Below are 21,991 nucleotides of genomic sequence, written 5' to 3' on the forward strand. Positions count from 1 at the left end.
GTATTCCCAGGAATGCATTCCAGACCCAAAGTACTCACTGAACGAAGGAATTGTTTTTTTCTCACATCACATTTGCTTCTTTCGTAAATTACCTCATATGTGTGCCCTGTCATTCTTGGTTTTTTCCAATGTTTAAAGGTACTGACAGACACAAAGATTCCCTCTGCCTGAAGGAATAATGGAGGCAGTAGGGAGGAGGTGAGAACAGGGAGTTGTACAGTGCAGAGGACCTGGGAAGGGAAAGATTCCGAAGAATGCTGAAGGAAGAGGATGGATTGCGCCTATCTGAAAGTTAATCTCAGTTGTTTGCTCTTTCCCCAGTGCCCTGTGATCACATTTCCTTCAATATTTATCCAATCTCTTCAATAGTTTCAATTCCATCTACATCCAATGACCTCTCACAAACAGTGCATTACAGATCACAACAGTGTCCTGAGCTCATCTTTTTCCCCCATGTTTTGTCTGATTCTTTTGCCAGTCTTTCTAAATCTGCCTTGGTGACCCTTTCAGAACTGAAAACAGTTCTCCAAGAAGTCTCTGTCTCAAAACTTGTCATGATTTTGAATCTTTTGTCAAATCTCCTTATTTGCTTCTCTCGTTCCACGCAGTTTCGATGTCACGTTCTCCTTTCTCTCCACATCACCGAAGCTCCTCATCCCCCTAGACCCACTCCAGTACATGTGTTCTGCATTCTTTCAAAACCATAACATCCTTCTGCCACTGGGTTTGGAGGCATGGAGGGGCCTGTGAAATCCAGTGGGTGCCTTTCCCCCTGTGTCCAACGCCTTCCAGAAACTTGATGGGGTGTCGAGCAGATTATCTGCCCTTGGGCTTGTTGAGCCCTTTAAATGTTCACTCAATGGCCTCAACCTACCTCCACCAGTATTTACGCAGGTTGGGGAGATGGCAGAGATGGGGAAGCCAATCCAGTGAGTTGCATGGATTGGGGTCAGGCAAGGAAGATGGGGAACTTCCTTTGCGGGTCTATCGGAGTGACACTGCCTCCCCCACTCTATTGTCATTCCTTCTTTAACCCTCCCCCATGACACAGTCCCGCTCATCACCATTCATTTCCCTCACCCCAACACTAAAAAGGACCAACCCATCAGTCTAGGCTCCTTAGCAGTGGGGCTTGCTTGTAGTCCCAGTCTTGGCAATCAGTGACATTGTTCTGTCGAGCTGCTAGGCAATCAACAACTCTCGAGGGCAGGGGCTTCCTCCTGAGAAAGGGGCAAAAGTCTCACCTCAGAGCAAATCATGCTGTCCCCAGCATTAACTCATTTCAGAGCCTGATGGTCAGGATCAAGGGCAGGTTCTACCCTGACCTTTGAACTGGGAGCTGGGTGAAGAGCAGGTTGTCCAATACAATGCTGCCCCATACATTTTTCACAATCGTCTTCCCCAACTTTCCCGCACTTTAAGAGATTTTTGAATCCATACCCTCTGCGTATTGGTAAGAAACAAGGCAAATGAGCAGGTTGATGCATGTTGTGGTTCTGTCACTTGATGAATAATCCAGAGGCCTCGTTAAACCCAAATACCTGAGCTTGCTGAGAACACAGGTTCAATTGACCTTATAAAGGTTTATAAAATCATGAGGGACATGGATAGGGTAAGTAGACAAAGCCTTTTCCCTGGGGTGAGGGAGTCTACGACTAGAGGGCATAGGTTTAAGATGAGAGGGGAAAGATATTAATGGGACCTACAGGGCAACGTTTTCAAGCAGAGGATGGTGCGAGTATGAAATGAGCTGCCAGAGGAAGTGGTGGAGGCTGGTACAATTACAACATTTAAAAGGCATCTGGATGGGTATATGCAAAGGAAGGGTTTAGAGGGATATGGGCCAAGTGCTGGAAAATGGGACTAGATTAGGTTGGGATGTCTGGTCAGCATGGATGAGTTGGACTGAAGGGTCTGTTTCCGTGCTGTACATCTCTATGATTCTACGACTCATGGCAGCTTGAAAATCTGATTCCATTTTGAAAAGGAAACCTGGAAGTAAAAAAAGTTGGTCCAGGCAAATTTGACCGTGAGACTGTCAGATTCTTGAAAAAGCTCAATTGGTTTGGGGATGTTTTCTAGGGAAGGAGAGCAGCATCTCAACACCCCCCCTCCCTCCCCCAGTCTGGAGTTATATGTAACTCTGTGCCCTCACCAATGTGACTGACACTTAGTTATTATTCCAAAATGGCCGTTCAAGCCATTCAGCTGGCATCAAGCCAACAATGTAGTTCTAATGACTGCCCACCGCGCGGGGCACTGAAGGCGACCAATGGTCCCATTCCCAAAATGATTTTCGAAAAGTAATAGGATTGCAACAAAACAGCTGAGAAAATGAGAGTTTCTGTTGCGTGTTGTTAGGCATGGGGGTAGTCTGCTCTCTGTGTCAAACTGTACCAAACAACACAAAAAAAAAATCTGTTTTGTCAATGACTTTAGGAAACATACAATAAGACCATTCTTGGACTCGAGATTCAATTTCCCTCTCCTGGCAGAAAATATCATTCTGTTTCCTTTCTCTTCTTTTGGTACAGGATCCAAGTTGCAGCTTGACAGTGAAGCTCTGTAAACAAAATGGGGAAGGACGATATCCCGTCAACGGTTCCTCAGGGACCCTGACAAGGACATAGCTCTGTTCCTTGTACAAACACATGGCTGGAGCTTCCTGTGACTGAGCACAGTTGTGCCCGTGACTTTTGTTTTCATAATTCGGATTGCACACTGAGATTCAACAGATAGGCAAAGAACTTTTTTAAATCCACCTTCCTCCATCCGTCGTCACCCAGTTCACTCCCTCTGTCACTGCCCACTTTCCTGGGCTGGACCTATGCACAAGGCCTGAAGCTTCTGTCTCCTCTTTCAGGAAAAGAACGTAGTCAACACCACCCGATGGATTTGTTAATGAATGTGAAACGTTTTCTAAACATGCTTTTTAAAAATTTACCTCCCTTCATGGCCTTACCAGCCTTCCAACTCCTGGAACCTCCTCCAACCTGGAAACACTCCAGGGTCGCTGCATCCCTCCCAGTTGTGGCCTCTTGAACATTCCTGACCTTCATCACTCCACTGGTGGCTCTTCCTTCCTCTGGATAGGCCCTGGAATTTCCTCAGTAAATCTTGACACCTTGTTCATTTCCTTTAAGATGCTTCCTAACACTTACTGCTTTGGCTAATCATTTGGGCCATCACTGTCTCTGAATGTGGGTCTGAGTCAGATTTTGTCTGATAATGTTCCCATGAAGCTCCTTCATCCATTTTAAATAGGCGACATAAATGCAAGTGATTGCTGATCACATTTTAAACCAATCTGCTTTCTGTATCACTCCTACCCACATTATTCTCCATCCCCAAATCTGTGTAATCTTTCTGACCTTTGACTTTACACTGAGGGTGGTAGGTGCCTGGAATGCGTTGCCAGCAGAGGTAGTAGAGGCAGGCACGGTAGATTCATTTAAGGCACATCTGGACAGATGCATGAGTAGGTGGAGAGCACAGGGAGGAGATCCTTAAGAATTGGGCGATAGGTTTAGACAGTGGATTTGGATCGGCACAGGTTTGGAGGGCCTGGGCTGTAAATTTTCTTTGTTCTTTGACTGCGTATGAACCATTGCCCTCTGGTATCTGAACAGTTGCAGCTATTTGACCGGGGTCAAGATTAGGTGGTGCTGGAAAAGCACAGCAGGTCAAGCAGCATCAAGGAGCAGGAAAATCAATGTTTTGGGCAAAAGCCCTTTCAGCTTTTTGACTGGGCCTGATCCACCCCTCACACTCTCACTTTGCGACAATAGTCATTGGACAGTGACGGGGCAAGAATTATACAATGATAAAAAAGGCCAATAAACCCTTGTGCCTGTGTGTGAGACAGTTTTATAAAGTGTTATTTATAGTTGTGAATAGGATATACCCCTATCTTACCCTCGAAGGTCTCACTAAAGAATTCAGCACCGTCAACAGGACAGAACTCTACCAGGTTTGGGGAAAACTGGTTGTCCACTAGAATCCCGGATTCTGACCTGCTCCTTCCTTGACTAGGTGCACTGTACTGCACAGTTTCACTTCTGACATCTTCAGAGTGAAGAATGGAGGAAACAGGGTGATGCACTAGATTTCTATCTGTTGAGTAACTTCATGATCTTCATTTTCCCAGTGGATATGGAAGACTTTTACCTCCACCCTAGACAACATGGCAAGTTCTACAATTGTCAAAAAATGTGGCGCTAGAAAAGCACAACAAGTCAGGCAGCATCCAAGGAGCAGGAGAGTCGACGTTTCGGGCATAAGCCCTTCATCAGGAATGTGGAGGAGGAATGCTGTGGGGGTGGGGCTGGGGAGGTAGTTGGGAAGGCGATAGGTGGATGCAAGATGGAGGTTAATAGCGATAGGTTGGTTGGGAGGGTGGAGTGGATAGGTGGGAAGGAAGATGGACAGATGGGACAGTTCAAGAGGGCAATGATGAATTGAAGGGTTGGATCTGGGATGAGGTGGAGGGAGGGGAGATTCAGAAACTGGTGAAGTCCATGTTGATGCCGTGTGGTTGAAGGGTCCCAAGGTGGAAGATGAGACGTTCTTCCTCCAGTTGTCGGGTGGCTTGGATTTGATGTTGGAGGAGGCCCAGGACTTGCATGTCCTTGGCAGAATGGGAGGGGGAGTTGAAGTGGTCAGTCACAGGGAGGTGGGATTGTTTGGTGTGTGTGTGTCCCAGAGATGTTCCCGTGAAATGTTCCGTGGGTTGGTGTCCTGTCTCCCTGATGTAGAGGAGACCACACCGAGAGCAACAGACACAGCAGATGAAGTAGGTGCATGTGCAGGGAAATCTCCGCTGGATGTGCAAAGGTCCTTTGCAGCCTTGGATGGAGGTGAGGGGGGAGGTTTGGGAGCAGGTTTTACGCTTCCTGCAGCAGCAAGGGAAGGTGCCAAGTGTGGAGGATGGGTTGGTGGAGGGTGTAGATCTAATGAGAGAGTCATGGAGGGAATGGTCTCTGCGGAATGCAGATAGGGTGGGGGAGGGAAATATATTTCTGGTGGTGGGGTCTGATTGTAGATGGCGGAAATGGTGGGAGGATGATACAAAGTTTCCAGAAATTAGTGGGAATGGAAGGTGGGGACCAGAGGGATTCTATCCTTGTTGCAATTGGAGGGTGGGATTCAAGGGCGGAGGTGCAGGAAGTGGACGAGATGCACTGTTGGGCATTGTTGATCACATGGGAGGGGAAATTGTGGTCCTTAAAATAGGAGTTTCCAAATCTCTCCACCACCCCCACCTCATCCCAGATCCAACCCTCCAATTCAGCACCACCCTTATGACCTGTCTTACCTGTCCCATCTTCCTTCCCACCTATCTGCTCCACTCTCCCCACTGACCTATGACCATCACCTCCCAACCTGCACCCCTCAGGCCCCTTTAAAATCTTTACCCTCTCACCTTAAATCAATGCCCTCTCATTTTAGACTCCCCTACCCTGGGAAAAAGACCTTGGATATTCATCTTGTCTATGCCCCTCATGATTTTATGAATTTCTATAAGGTCCACCTCACTTTTCTCCCTCACTGTATACATCAAAGAAATGAATGGGACAGTTTGTTGCATCTCTGCCCCAATCATGCTAAACAACATCCTCCTGCAAGTGGTTAGTAAAATTTGGTCGCTTGGGTCCATTATGGCAATCTGTGCCTTGATGGTGAATTTGAGGCGTGCATTCGGAAAGCAGCTCCAATCTTTGGTCAACCCACAAATTGGAATGGAATAACACAAAGCTAACCTTGAGGACCACGCTGTTCATAAGGCCTGTGTTTTCAAGGCTGTGAAACGTGGATGACCTTCAGCACCAAGAAAAGAACTGCAGACATTTCCATTTTTGCTGTCTGAGGTGCAATATGGCTACCTCCTGGCAGGACGGCCTTTTCAAAGGTGGACCTCCCAGGTTTGTTAGCACTTCTCAAACAGGGAGGGCAAGTGGGCGGGAGGGGAGGAGATTTCATTAGCTGCAGCATGTCTGCAGGATGGAAGACCATCGCAAACCCAAGGATTCTCTGTATGGTCAGGAAGCTGGAGACAGGCAGATGGGAGGACAGCCAAAGCTGTGCTTCAAGGCAGCTCACAAGTGTGACATGAAGGACCTAAACATCGATCATTGTGCCTGGGAGCCACTAGCTGACGCGAGAGGAAGGTGGCACTGCCTCCTGTGGACTGGCATGTGCCACTACAATAACCAGTGGCTGCAGCAACTTGGGCAACACAGGATTGTGCTGGAAATAGCAATCCATAGTGGCACTTAGTAGGTACCTGTGCAGCATTTGTGTGGGGACCTGCCTCTCCAGGATTGGACACTTCAGCAAAAATGCATCATATCAAAACCCCCCATGTGAATGATTATTTGCGGTGTGTCCATCATCTTTTGTAGTTGGAAAGATGATTGAAATCAAATTAAATCATTTTCTACTAAATAACACAACCCTACCTTCTCCAGACTGTCCACATTGCTCAGCTCTTGTTACTATCTTAGTCAGTCACCTCCACATTCTTCTTAAAGTGTGAGACTCAGAATTGTTCACAATACCTTGAGGCCTTGCAGTGATTTATGGCGAATGTTTATAGCTTCCTTGCCATTGTACTCCATGCCTCACTTGACAAAGTAAAAGGCTTTTCTAACAGCCCAATCAAACTGTCCTGCTAACATCACAGATTTGGTTCTTTCTGTGTTCATGCTCTCTCTTTGGAATTCTAACACTTTTTAAAATTCTTTCACAGGATGAGGGCGTCACTGGCAGGGCCAGCGTTTATTGCCCATCCCCAAACCCCCAGAGGGCAGTTAAGAGTCAATGACGTCGCTGAGGGTCTGGAGTTACATGTAGGCCAGACCAGGTAAGGATGGTAGTTTCCTTCCTTAAAGGATATTATTGAACCAAATGGGCTTTTCTGACAATTGACAATGGATTCATGGTCATCATTAAACTCTTAATTCCAGACTTCATTTTTAATTGGATTCAATTTCTACCATCTGTCATGGTGAGATTTGAACCTGTGTCCCTAGAACATTATCTGGGTTTCCTGGATTAATAGTTTAGTGATGATAGCACTAGGCCATCACCTCCCTCGAAAGAACAATTATAACACGGAAGTGTGTTTAAGGGACTTTTCGATAAGCACACGGATATACAAGGAATGGAGGGATATGGACCAAGGGCAGGCAGAAGGGCTTAGTTAAATTTGGCGCCATGTCCAGCACAATATTGTGGGCCGAAGAGTTTGTTCCTGTGCTGTACTGTTCTGTTTCCAATGTTAGAATGTATTACCCCTCCTCATTCTTGTCAGCAAAATGTGACACTTCAGATTTATCTGCACCAATTAATGTTGTACCAATTACAATTGGGAAAAGCAGCAATTTATTATGATTACCAGTGACATAATAGTAACATCACTGGACTAGACCCAGAATGTGTAAACCTAGTGGCATTATCACTAGACTATTAATCCAGAGGGCCAGATAATATGCTTGGAAACCTGTGTTCAAATCACATCAGGTGGAATTTGAATTCAATAAAAATCTGGAATTAACATTCTAATGGAGACCATGAAAATGGTGTCAGGTAAAAGAAAAGCCCATCTGGTTCACTACTCTCTTTAAGGAAAGAATCTGCCATCCTCCTCTGGTCTGTGACTCCAGACTCAAAGCAATATGGCTGACTCTTAACTGCATTCTGGAATTAGGAATGGGTAACAAATGCCAAAGTAGCTGATGACGCCGATATCACAGAATCCCTACGGTGTGGACGCAGGCCATTTGGCCTCCAACCAGCATCCCACCTTGACCCAGCACCCTATCCCATAATCCTGAATTTCCATGACTCATCCACGTAGCCTGCACACTATCGGGCAATTTAACACGGCCAGTCCATCTAACCTGCACATTGTTGAACTGTGGGAGGAAACCGGAGCACCCAGAGAAAACCCACGCAGACACGGGGAGAATGTGCAAACTCCACGCAGTCACCCAAGGATGGAATTGATCCCAGATTCCTGTAACTATGAAACAGCTGTGTGAACCACTGAGCCACCGTGCCACCCTGCCTTGTGTTTTAATATCTCCTTACATGGCTTAGTGTCAAGTTTTGCTCAATATTACGTCGTGCTTAGGGACATTTTATTACTTTTAAAACAGTTTATATGCTATCGCTGTTTTGACAAACATTACTCCTTCTCATCCCCTCGATATTCTCAACCCTTGTTTACACTTGTGTAAGTTTCTGACAGTCTGGTTGAGGCACAGAAAACAATCTCCAACGGTGCTTTCATGATTAAAACAACCCTTAGGCTGAAATTACAAAACTTCAAAGCTCAGTAAGAGTCACAATAGAGTTTAATTTCCTCTTAACATTCTAACCTCTTCATGTAAATCAAGGAATCACAAACAGTCAATACTGTTTTCCATATTCAACAGTCCCTAAACTCTCAATTGAATTCGGATACCTTGCACTTTCCCCCTGTTGAGGTGCAATATTCTTGGGAATTTTGCCCTCGTACCCCACGGATAGCCCGATCCAGTTCTCGGAAGAGCTTTGATCTGGGAATGTGGTGGAAAGTGAAGTTCAGGCGGAAGAGCTGGTGCTCTGGGACTAGCTTTCTTGGCTTTCTTCAGGCAAGCTGAAAGGAAATTGGATTGTGCGAGGAACAGCCTGAGGAACAGGCGGTTGAATCCCCTCACCACACGGAGACAATGTGAGGGCTTGAAATAACAAAGTGCAGTGAGGGGAATGTTGATGTTTTCGATGTCAGCTTGGGGCTGTGGCTTCCCAGACCCCTGTTGTTCAGACTAATACTTGCTGACTCCTGGAGCTTCTGTTCAGGGCTTATGTTTAGAGTCATAGAGTCATACGGGTCTACAGCACAGAAATAGGTCCATGCTGCCCTGTTTTCACAACTAATCTAGTCCCAGTTACCTGCTTTGGTCCATATTCCTCTATACCTATCCCATCCATGTCTCTGTCTAAATGTTTCTTCAATGGCAAAACTGTATCGCTTCCACCACTACCTCAGGCAGGACATTAACCACTCTCTAGGTGAACAAATTGCTCCTCTGGACCCTTTTGTACCTCTCCCCTCTCACTTTAAACCAATGCCCTCTAAGCTTTAGACTTCCCTACCATGGGGAACAGCTGTTGGCTTATCTATGCCTCTCATGATTTTATAGACATTTATGAGTTCACCCCGAGTCTCCTATGCTCCAGGGAAAAATGTCCCAGTCTGTCCAAACACTCCTTATAACTTCCAGTCCAGGTAGAATCCGAGTAAATCTTTTCTGCATTCTTTCTAGTTTAATAATATCCTTTCTGTAGTAGAGCGACCAGAAATATATGCAGTGCTCCAAATGTGGCCTCACCAACGTCCTGTACAGCTGCAACATGATGTCCCAGCTCCAAACCTTTTCCACCTGTTGAAGGTGTCATTTCCTGTCGGGGTAGGGTTTGGGGCGAGTCTCACAGGAACTGAGAGTCCCGCTCCCAGCTACTACTCACCCAATGCAGAGCTCACTCACTCTTCATATCCAATGGGCGTGAAGAATCAAGGGGCATCTCCCAGGGCTCATTTTGCAGCTCCTCACACCGTGAAACACACTCATAGAGGTATTTGCACAGTAATGGACATCACGCACACAAAGGCATTCATGTATAAGCATCAAGGACCAGAGGGTGCAGATTTACAGTGATTTGTACAAGTAGCAAATGTGTGGCAAGAAAAACCATTTTCACTCAAAGAATAGTTAAGATCTGGAATGCACAGCCTGTAAATGTACTGGAGGCAGGTTCAATCAAAGCATTCCACTGGGATGATTATTTGGATAGGAATAATGTGCAAGGGTATGAGGAACAAACAGGAAATTGGCAGTCGGTATTGATGCTGATTTGAAGAGTGCTCCAAATGTGGTCTCAGCCCAAAATGGGCTGAATGGCCTCCCTCTGCAATGTAACAGTTCTGTGATTCTGTACATCCATTTATCTAAAATCACTTAGGGCCAGATTTGATGGGCACCAAGGCCCCCATCTGCCTCTGATAGAGAATCATAGGATCTTACAGTATGGATCCTATGCGTGACCCTCTGAAGAGTAACCCACCCAGACCCACTCCCCTACCCTATTACTCTACATTTATCCCTGACTAATGCAGCTAACCTACACATCCCTGAACACTATGTGCAATTTAGCATGGTTAATTCACCTTAACCTGCACATCTTTGGATTGTGGGAGGAAACCGGAGCACCTGGAGGAAGCCCATGCAGACATGGGGAGAATGTGCAAACTCCACACACACACACACACAGTCACCCGAGGCTGGAATAGAACCCTCCCTGGTGCTGTGAGGCAGCAGTGCTAACCACTGAGCCAGCAAGCCACCCATAAATGGGGTGAGGAAACCTAGAAAGGAGCTCACCTTCCACCCCCACCTTGCCAGCATCAGCCTGTGCAGTTAAAAGCTGTCTATCTGATTTACTAATGTCCTTTAGGGAAGGAAACTGCTGCCCTTACCTAGCCTGGCCCACACGTGACTCCAGACCCACACTCAAATGCCCTCTGATATTAAAAAATAGGTGGGAGAGAATGTTGTGATGTGGACAAAAGGAACCTGCAAAGGGATATAGATAGATTGAGTGAGTGAGCAAAGACTTGACAGATGGAGTTTAACATAGCAAAGTGCGAGGCCATGCAGCTTGGTTGGGACTATCCAAAGGCAGGCTATTATTAAGTACAGAGAGACTCGCAAAATGTGCAGCATGGAAGGATCTGTCTGTTTTTGTGTGTGAAACCTACAAAAACACCGTGAAGGTTAAGAAGATCAAGAATTAGGATGACAAATAGAATTTTGACCTGAAAAAGTCCAGTGTTAGAGTTACAAGCAGTAAACATCTTTTGGCGGATATCTGCTGAGTGGTGAGTCATTCTGGGAAAGGCACCTGTTGAGATAGGGATCTAAAGGAGGGAAGAGGGATGCTATAGGGTGGGGTCTTAATGAAGCAAGGGGGATCAGACATGGTGAGATATCCCTTAGGCCTCGTGACGTTGAAACTGACACTTCACCAAAAGCAGAAGATTCGACCCATCATCTGTTTTCTGACTTAAATAGGCAATTCCCTGATTTTTTTTACCTGAAGTTAATCCCAATCCAAATAGCTCTGGCTGGGATTAGTTCACACCACAGACTCTAGGTTGGATGTTACAAGCTTCATTGCCCAGAACACATCAGGCAGTATATTTATGAAATATGCGATTGTTCTTGTAATGACTGGGTGAGATTAGATTAGATTACTTACAGTGTAGAAACAGGCCCTTCGGCCCAACAAGTCCACACGGGCAATTTATCATGGCCAATTCACCTGACCCGCACATCTTTGGACTGTGGGAGGAAACCGGAGCACCCGGAGGAAACCCACACAGACACGGGGAGAACGTGCAAACTCCACACAGTCAGTCGCCTGAGGCGGGAATTGAACCCGGGTCTCCGGCACTGTGAGGCAGCAGTGCTAACCACTGTGCCACCGTGCTGCCCATGAGGTTGAGGTTGAAATCATTATAAAGGAGACAGTTTGGTAAGCTGAAAGGTCTTTTCCTGTTTTAACGAACGCTTCTGTTCTAAAACACTTTCTCCTTCCAGCGTATTGTTGAAAGTACCTCATTGCTAAGAAACATAGTTGTCGCTTTTTGGATTTCGGAAAAGATCCAGGAAAAATAATTCAAAGAATTTCAGCATCAAAGGGTTAAGATTCAGCTTTAGATTAAGGCTTTTGGGAATCTTTACTATTTACTGATTGCCAACTATTCAGACCTGAAACTTTAACAGACTAATCATCAGTTCCATTCAATGTTGCCAGCTCAGGTTGGATATATTTCTGCTCCATTCACCACACCCATTCAAACACAACAATTTCCCCAATTTCAATGTTTTCATAACTAAAAGTGAAAACCACCCTCTCCCACACCCCTGTGAACTTCCTATCAGCTCACTTGCAACAGCACTCTGGAAATGAATCTTTCCTTCTTAGTAATGTGGGAGGCTTTGCAAACTGGCATGATGAAGTTTGAGACTCTTGCTTCTTCTGACAGTAGGCCTATAGAAGCTGTTCTCATTGTGCTGTTCGATCCAGGATTTTAACCCAATGATGTGTAGGAATGTCCTGTACAGTTCCAAGTCAGGATGGTTTGTGACTTGGAAGGAATGGTGTTCCCATACGTTTACTGCCCTTGTGCTATGCAAACATATGGAATAGGAGCCGAATGTACCATATGGACCCTGAAGCCTCATCCACATTTCAATAAGATCAGAGCTGCTCTACTTCAAATCCACTTTCGTGTCACCCTTTGATTGCCTGAGCGACTAAAATCTGTTTACCTCAGTCTAAACGTATTCAACAATGGAGCATTCACAACCTGCTGGGATACAGAATTCCAAAGGTTCACAACACTATGATTGAAGACATTTCTAATCATCTTAGCCTTCAATGGTTAGCCCCTTATTCTGAGATTTTGTTCCCTTTCTATAGATTCTCTGGCCAGAGGAAAGACCCTCTCAATGCTTGCCCAGTCGAGACCCTCCCAAAATCTGTACGTCTCAATAAGTACACCTTTCATTCTTCTGAACTCCAGAAAATATAGGCCCGATTCACTTAATCCTTAATCATAGAACAACATTCTCATTCTCAGGAATCAATCCAGTAAATGTTTGCTGTATAAGATGCTACAGAAGACCAGATGGTACTAAAGACAATGTGCACTCAAGGCACAAGCAGTGAATGTTTAAATTGATGGATGGGGTGGCAATGAAGAGGGCTACTTTGACCTGGATGATGCCATGTTTCTTGAGTGCTGTAGGAGCTGCAACTGCCCTCATCCAGGCAAGTCGGGATTACTCCAACACACTCTTGACTTATGTCTTCTGGATGGTAGAAAGTTTTTGGAAGGACACCAATGGACTAGACTGAATGCAGGAAGCTATTGGTAATAAAAGAAGGACTAAATTTATTTGATTACTTTCATAATCTTAGAAAGTTGCCTAATGCCAATAAAGCACCTCTAAATTGTAATCACTGTTACTGCCTTGGCAGTTAATTCTCACAAACAGTAAAGAGATGATGATTAGAAAATATCACTGTTTTCAGTGATGATAGATGATATTGGCCATGCTACCAGGAGAAAACTCAGCATTCTACTTAAGGCAATAGAAATCAGAAAGAATATCTCATGTTTTGAAAAGATTTGTAGCTCAGGTTGAGGTTCTGGATGTAGGTTTGCTCGCTGAGCTGCAAGGTTCATTTTCGGACGTTTCGTCACCGTACAAAGACCCTATACAAACAACAAGCAAAACTAATGTCATTTACAAAATACCGTGCAAGAACTGTACCAAACACTGCATTGGACAAACAGGCAGAAAACTAACCACCAGGATACATGAACATCAACTAGCCACAAAAGGACATGACCCACTCTCACTAGTATCCTTGCATATGGATGAGGAAGGACACCACTTTGACTGGGACAACACATCCATCCTAGGATAAGCCAAACAGAGACATGCACGAAAATTCCTAGAAGCATGGCATTCCAACCAGAACTCTATCAACAAATACATTGACTTGGATCCCATTTACCTCCCCCTGAGAAAAAGAACATGACATGACATCACCATAGGAAATGATGTCACCACAGGAAATGACATCACCAACCCAAGGAAACTCAAACATATAAATAGAAAGTGGGCTACACCACCAATGCTCCATTCGGAGGCTTACTGATGATGTTACCTCGTAGGGTAACGAAATGTCTGAAAACGAACCTTTAGCTCAGCGTGCAAACCTACATCCAGAATATTTCAAACAGAGACAAAGGCCTGTGGCTGGAATAAGGAAAGTTAAGAGGAAACATGAGGAAAGGATGGCAGGCCGCACTAAAACAAATAGTAAAATATTCTTTAAATATATTAACTGTAAAAGATTAGTGAAGGATAGAATTGGGCCCATAAGGAACAAGGTAAGCTACTCATTGAAGCAAAGAGTATGGAAGAGGTACAAAATACTATGTCGCTTCTGTCTTTACTAAATTAGAAAATGATGTCAATGGCCCAGTTGAAAATGTGGGTGTTGAGCAACTGGGAGAAAGTGAGGACTGCAGATACTGGAGCTCAGAGCTGAAAATGTGTTGCTAGAAAAGTGCAGCAGGTCAGACAGCATCCAAGGAACAGGAGAATCGACGTTTCGGGCATGAGCCCTTTTTCAGGAATCCTGAGCAACTGAGCAGTATAGTGATAAATGAGGAAGAGTTGTTAAAAAGGCTGGCAGTATTCCAGGTAGAGAAGTTTCCAGGCCTGAATGGGATGCATCTGGATTTCTGAGAGAGGTAGGGGAGCAAGTTGCAGAACTATTGACTGACATTTTCTAGGCTTCTCTGAACACAGGAATGGTCTGGGCGGATCTGGAGGTCTGTAAATGTGACACTATTGTGTCAGAAAGGGACATGGGGTAACCCAGTTAACCACAGACCTGCCAGCTTACCATCAATAATGGGAAAACTGGTAGAGGCCATAATCTGGGATAAGGTAAATATACACTTTGATAAAAATAAGTTAATACTAGTCAACATGGCTTTGTCAAGGGCAGGCAATGCCTGACAAATTTAATTGAGTTCTGTGACAAGGTGACACAGGCAGTGGAAGAGGGTAGTGCTGTGGATGTTGTATGTTTGTACTTTCAGAAAGCATTTGATTTGGTACCACCTGGCAAGTTGGTTGGGAATTAGAAATGTTTGGGATTGATCGATCCTTGGCAGCATGGATTGGGAATTGAAAAGATAGGAAGCAGAGGGTTGGGAGAGATTGGAGATGGAGTTGAAAGTGGTGTTCTCCAGGTATCAGTGGGTACCCTTACTTTTTCTGATTTATATGGTGGGTGCTGAGGGCAAAATCTCTAAGTATACAGATGATGCTAAACTAGGGAGAATAACGAATTGTGAGGATGATGCTGAGCAGCTTCAAAGGGACAGTGACAAGTTGGCCAAATGGCCAGACACCTGGCAGATGAATTTCAATGCAGAGCAATGTGAGGTAATGCATATTTGGTAGAAGGAATGCAGAGAGACAATACAGGCCTCAATGGGACATGTCTGAGGGGAGTACAGGAGCAGAGGGACCTCACGGTTCATGTACATGATTCTCTGAAGGCAGCCAGACAAGCTGAAACAGTTGTTAAGAAGGCTCATAGGATCCTTGGGTTTACAAATAGAGGCAATATGTATAAAAGCAAGGAAGAGATGTTTCACCTCCATAAATCATTGGTCAGACCACATTTGGAATATTGTGTCCAGTTCTGGGCATCTTATTTAAGGAAGGATGTTACAGCCCTGGAGAGAGTGCAAAGGACATTTACTAGAAATTATACCAGGAATGAAGGATTTTATTTATAAGGAAAGGTTAGAGAATTTGGGCTTAGTCTTCTTGGAGCAGAGAAGATTATGAGGTGACTTTATTGAGGGGATTAAAATTATAAGCAAATTTGACGGGGTAAAGAAGAATGTTCTGTTTGGTATGTCAGTAACTAAGGGTCACAATTTCAAGATTGTCAGCAAGGGAGCTCGGAATGAGGTGAGGCGTAATTTCTTTCAGAGAATTGACAGGGTTTAGAATGCGCTGTCTGGGAGAGTGGTGGAGGTAGATTCCAGAGGAGGATTGAAAAGTGAGCAGGATATATATTTGAAAGTGATAGATTTAGAGGGCTATGGAGGTAGGGATGAAGAATGGGACTAGCTGGGTACCTCTTTTGGGACCTGGTACAGACATTGTGGGTTGAATGGCCTCCTTCCATACTGTAAAATTCTATGTTGTTATGAAGCTGCTCAAAGTTGGTAAATATTGCCTTGCTTTGAGGGTGATCCTATTGAGGATTTTGTTTTCTTTATCATGGAGTTCTTTTAAAGTGATTTAAATCAACACCATCAAATTAAACAAAATTAATCTGGATCAGAGTGTGCCAGTCCCTTAAAGGGTCACTAACAAAATCAAATGTTCAAAATGTAAAACAACAAGACTGAAAAGTGACTTGATGAGACTCTTTTCAGCACTTAAAAAAAACTTCCATCAGATGAAATCAAATGAAACCAGATTAGACAAATAATGGGGTTTCAGTTCTGCAGAGCAGAAAATACTTCTTTGTTTTTATTTGAATGTTTAGTTCATTGCCACATTGCACAATATTCAGCACCATTCGTGACCCCTAAGATACTGTTCAAATGCAACAAGATCTGGATAATATTCAGGTTTAGACTGACAAGTGGCAAGTAACATTAACGCCACACAAATGTGAGTCAATTACTGTCTGTAAAATAAATTTATCCACAATCCCATGACTATCAATCACATTACTATCACTGAATTGTCCCACTGTCAACATCCTTGGGGTTACCATTGACTAGAAACTTAACTGTACTCACCATATAAATACAGTGGCTATAATAATTGGTCAGAAGCTAGGAATACTGCGGCAAGTAACTCACCTCCTGACTCCTCAAAGCCTGTCCACCATCTATTAGGTAGAAGGCAGGAGAGTGATGGAATATTCCCCACTTGCCTGATGAGTGTAGCTCCAACAACACTCAAGAAGCTCGACACCATCCAGGCCAAAGCAGCCTGCTAGGTTGACACCACATCCACAAGCATCCATTCCCTCTGTCACCAATGCTCAGTACCAGCAGTGTGTACTATCTACAAAATGCACCGCATAAATTCACCAAAAACCCTTTACAGCCTCTTCCAAACTCATAATCACGTCCATCTAGAAGAACAAGGGAACACTATCACCTTCAAGTTCCCCTCCAAGCCACTCACCATCCAGACTTGGAAATACATTGCCATTCTTTCACTGTCATTGAGTCAAAATCCTGGAATTCCCTCCCTAAGGGCAGTGTGGGTCTAGGCACATCTCCAGCACCTTCTCAGGAGTGCCTAGGGATGGGCAGTAAATGCTGGCTAAGCCAGCGACACTCGTGTCCCACGAGTGAATGAAAAGTCAACCACATTGCTATGGGTCTGGAGTCACATCTCAGTCAAACTGGTAAGGACAGCAGATTTCATTCTCTAAAGGACACTAGTGAACATGATCTCAATGCGTGAGAATAGGTATCAACTCCAGAATTGTTCATTAAACTTTCAATTCCATTAGTTGCCATGGTGAGCTTTCAACCTACATCCCGACAGCATTAGCTTGAATCTTTTGCTTAGTAGGCCAGTACCATTATGCCACTACGTCCCCCATTATTCATGAGTTTTTTTAGGGTAGAGGTAAAATATTCTGTTGACTGGGACAGTCCAGACCACTGGTGTAGAATGGGAAAATGAGCTACTGATCTCATACTGATGCCATCTTTAAGACCACCTTCGTATCATTGCCCAACTTTGCCCTATCTCAGCATGCCTTCTTTACTTCTGGACTTGACTACCATAATGCATTAATGGCTGCTCATCCACATGCTACTCTTCAGAAACTTGTGGTCACCCAGAATTCCAGTTCCCACTTCTGAATGTTCACAGCAAGCCCTGTTCTCCGAGTCCACCTGTGCTCTTTGACCTAAATTAACTTTTGATCTGATTGGATTTGATTTATTAACATCATATGTATCAAGATAAGTACTACTTTGTGTGCTATTGAGGCAAATCATGTCTTACATAGGTACAACCAGGGTAATAGAGTCATAGAGATGTACAGCACGGAAACAGACTCTTCAGTCCAACTCGTTCATGCTGACCAGATATCCTAACATAACCTAGTCCCATTTGCCAGCAGATAGCCCATATCCCTCTAAACCCTTCCTATTTATATACCCATCCAGATGCTTTTTAAATGTTGCAATTGTACCAGCCTCCACCACTTCCTCTGGCAGCTCATTCCATACATGCACCACGCTCTGTGTGAAAAAGTTGCCCCTTAGGTCTCTTTTATATCTTTCCCCTCTCATCCTAAACGTATGCCATCTAGTTCTAGACTCCCTCACCCCAGGACAAAGACTTTGCCTACTTACCCTATCCATGCCCTTCATAATTTTGTAAACCTCTACAAGATCACCCTCAGCCTCTGACGCTCCAGGAAAAATAGCCCCAGCCCATTCAACCTCTCTCTATAGCTCAAATCCTCCAACCCTGGCAACAGCCCTGTAAATCTTTTCTGAACCCTTTCAAGTTTCACCAATCCTTCCGATAGGAAGGAGACGAAAATTGCACACAATATTCCAAAAGTGGCCTAACCAATGTCCTGTACAGCCGGACAGAATGCAGAATGAAAATTACAGAATGGCACATTCCGAGGTCCAGGACTACGTGCTGAGGAACACTCTAAAGCTTCGGGCAGCTGCTGCCAAGGCACAGAGGAGAAAGGCCACTGTCTGAGGTCTTCCTGCTGAAGGTACATGGGGGTTCAGTTATCGGACCCTCCCAGTGCCTCAAATATATGTAAATATTAGTATTGCATGTATAAGAGTGATTTCTGGTTTTCTGGATAGAGACAAAGTCCAAGTTTTTGCTTATTTACTTGGTATAAACCTGCACATAATTGAACAACTTCTATAACAATGTATGTATGCAAAGATTTTTTTATGAATAAAGTATATTTTAAAAATATTTAAAGAAAAGAAAATTCAAATTGCTCCACCCCTCCATATCTCTGTCATTTCATCCAGCCCACAACCCTCCCAAAGACCTGCTGTCTTCTCGTCTGGCCTCTTGAGTATCCCACTCATGGTGAGCGTTTTCGGTTGCTTAGACTCCAAGCTCTGAAATTCCCTTCCTATACTTCTTCGATTCTCCATATACTTTTCCTTCAGGAAAGTACTCCTGATAACCGACCTCTTTGACTGGGTACTTGACCATCTGACCAAATATCTCTTGAAGTAACTCAGTGATATACCATGTTTTATAATGCTCCTGTGAAGTGGGACATCTCATTCAGTTAAACACGCCACCTCAGTATAACCTGCTGCTATTGTTTGGCTGTAACTTTTAAATTGAAGCTGGGCCCTGCAAAAGTGAGATCAGCAAGCAAAGTATCTCAGAAAGTGCAGGGGAAATCAGGAGCTGTATCTCCCAGAAGGTGGTGGTTGCTGGGATAAAGAATAAAATGATAATGATCAATAATGCTAAACCACATGGAGCAAAGGTAGAGATTGTCGTGTGTTGAAAATTACACTGTGCATTTTGTTGGTTATAGTCCAACAGGTTTTTGGAAGCACTGGCTTTCAGAGCGCTGCTCCTTCATCAGGTGGTTCTGGAGAATAAGATTGCCCAACCACCTGATGAAGGAGCAGCGCTCTGAAAGCTAGTGCTTCCAAATAAACCTGTTGGACTATAACCTGGTGTTGTGTGATTTTTAATTTTGTACACCCTAGTCCAACACTGGTGTCTCCAAATTATGCATTTTGCCTACTTGATACTACCATACACACATTCATAATCAGAGGGTGTTTGTTACAAAGAAATGATAAAGGATCCATGTTTCATAGCTTGTGTACTTTTAGCTATAAATGTCTATGACTGAATATTTGACTGTTGCAGTTCCAACACGTTCGCAGATCAATGGAGTTGAGCACAGGTGGAAACATAGAAAATCGGAGAAGGAGTGGGCCATTCAGCTCTTCAAGCCTTCTCCACCATTCGATATGATCATGGCTCATCATCCAGCTCAGTAAAACAAATTAAGAAAAGCTCCATAGAAGTTCCTGCCTTCCGTCATATTCCCTTTAGCCCTAAGCGCTATATCTAACTTCTTGGAAAGATGCAATTTTTTTGGCCTCCACTGCTTTCTGTGGTAATGACTTCCACTCTCTGGGTGAAGACATTTCTCCTCATCTCAATCCTAAATGGATTACCCGCTATCCTTAAAGTGTTACACATGGTCTGGACTCTCCCGCCATCACGAACTTCCTTCCTGCTTCTCGTCTTTCTTTTTCTTTTTAGAATTTTTTACATTTCTATGAGATCCACCCTCATTCTTCGGAATTCCAGTGAATATAAAGCTAACCGAGACAACCACTCCTCATTCGCCAGTCCTGCCATCCCAGGAATCAGTCTGCTGAACCTTTGCTGCTGTCCCTCTATATAAAGAACAGTGCTTCAGACAAAGACACTAAGACTTGGTCTCACCAACACTCTATACAATTGCAGCAAGACATCCCTGCTCCTCTGCTCAAATCCTCTCACTATGAAGGCCAACGTACCATTTGCTTCTTCATCACCTCCGGTACTCAGACATTTCCTTTCCCAGACTGGTGCATGAGGACAATCATGTCTCTGTGCACCTTCCCTTTCCCAAACTATCACCATTTAGCCAATAACCTGCCTTCTTGGGTTTTGTTCACAAAGTGGATAACCTCACATGTGTCCCCATTATCCTTCATCTGCCATGCATTTACCCACTCTTTGAGTTTCTTCAAATTGCACTGGAACTCCTGTGCACCCTTCTCACAGTTTCCCCTCCCGTCCAGCTTTGATCTGAGTGGGGGAAAGAAAAACAAGAGGCCCATTCCCACATTCTCTCCAAATAAGGGGAGGTTTTGCCGATCTGGGGTTTCATTGGAATGGTCCAAACTAATTTGATGCAGCATCCTTACTTATTGGGAAGTCCTGATCTGGATCCTAGTTCCTATGTTCCTCAGTTAGTGCAAGTGAAATATTTGAACTGGCTTTGACAGTGAATGATATAGCTTATGTGCTCTCAGGGCGTGTACATTTTTCACACTTACAGTGGGACACCTGTTTCCTGTTTATTCAGAAGGAGAATATTTTTTGATATAAACGCATTGAAAAAGTTGGCCTCAAAATTCGGACAAGTTATTACAGAAACTACAATTTTCTGCTGGGGTCTGGAAACTTAAACAAGCCAATGGCAGATTGCCAAACAAAAGCTGAGCATCGCTCCGAGCGTATGACTCGGTCCCATGAATTATTACCAGTCTGGGGACGGAGAATAATATTCACTCCTGCAGAATAAATACAGGATATTGCAAAGGGTGAAAGTCCTTTTCCCAACAGAATCACGGAGGGATCAGGGACAGCAGAAAGACAGAGTCATCAGCAACCCAGGGGCAAAATTCCAGTTGTGGCTATCAAGATCGCAAGATAGCTATAGTGTCATAGAGTCATACAGCATGGATACAGATCCTTTGGTCCAACCAGTCCATGCTGACCATACTCCCAAACTAAACTAGTCCCACCTGCCTGCTCCTGGCCCATGTCTCTCCAAACATTTCCTATCCATGTATTTATCCAAATGTTTTTTAAACATTGTAACTGTACCACCACTTCCTCAGGAACTTCATTCCACACACAAACCACTCTCTGTGCAAAAAAAGTTACCCCTCATGTCTTTTTAAAATCTTTTCCCTCTTACCTTAAAAATATGCCACTTAGTTTTGAAATGCCCCTCTGTAGGGAAAAAAAGCACAGGCCATTCACATTATCTATGCCACTCATGATTTTATAAACCACCATACGGTCACCCCTGAAAATTCCTACGCTCCAGTGAAACAAGTCCCAGCCTATCCAGCCTCTCCTTATAACTCACGCCCTCCATTCCCAGCAACATCCTGGTAAATCTCTTCTGAACCCCATCTAGCTTAATAATATCCTTCTTATAACAGGATGAACAGAACTGGACACAGTACTCCAGGAGAGGCCTCACCAACATCCTGTACAACCTCAGCGTAATGTTCCAACTCCTGTACTCAAAGGTGTGAGCAATGAAGGAAAGCATGCTGAATACCTTCTTAGACATCCTACCAGTTTACAAACTTCAAAGAATTATGTTAATTAAAGTCAATAGCCTTTTAGCCCAACATAATACTTCAAAGTTTGTGAGAAGATTTGTAGCTCGGGTGCTCGTTGTGGTTCTGTTTGCCGAGCTGGGAATTTGTGTTGCAGACGTTTCGTCCCCTGTCTAGGTGACATCCTCAGTGCTTGGGAGCCTCCTGTGA

General features: G+C 44.2%; 1 protein-coding gene across 2 annotated transcripts in view; it reads right to left on the reverse strand.

Moving 5' to 3' along the window:
• flt4 (fms related receptor tyrosine kinase 4) overlaps positions 1-21,991 on the reverse strand; it is a 225,652-nt gene that overhangs the window by 93,668 nt on the left and 109,993 nt on the right. The gene's annotated exons all lie outside the window — the stretch shown is intronic.

Source organism: Chiloscyllium plagiosum, chromosome 14, assembly GCF_004010195.1.
Source record: "Chiloscyllium plagiosum isolate BGI_BamShark_2017 chromosome 14, ASM401019v2, whole genome shotgun sequence".
Taxonomy (NCBI): Eukaryota; Metazoa; Chordata; class Chondrichthyes; order Orectolobiformes; family Hemiscylliidae; genus Chiloscyllium; species Chiloscyllium plagiosum.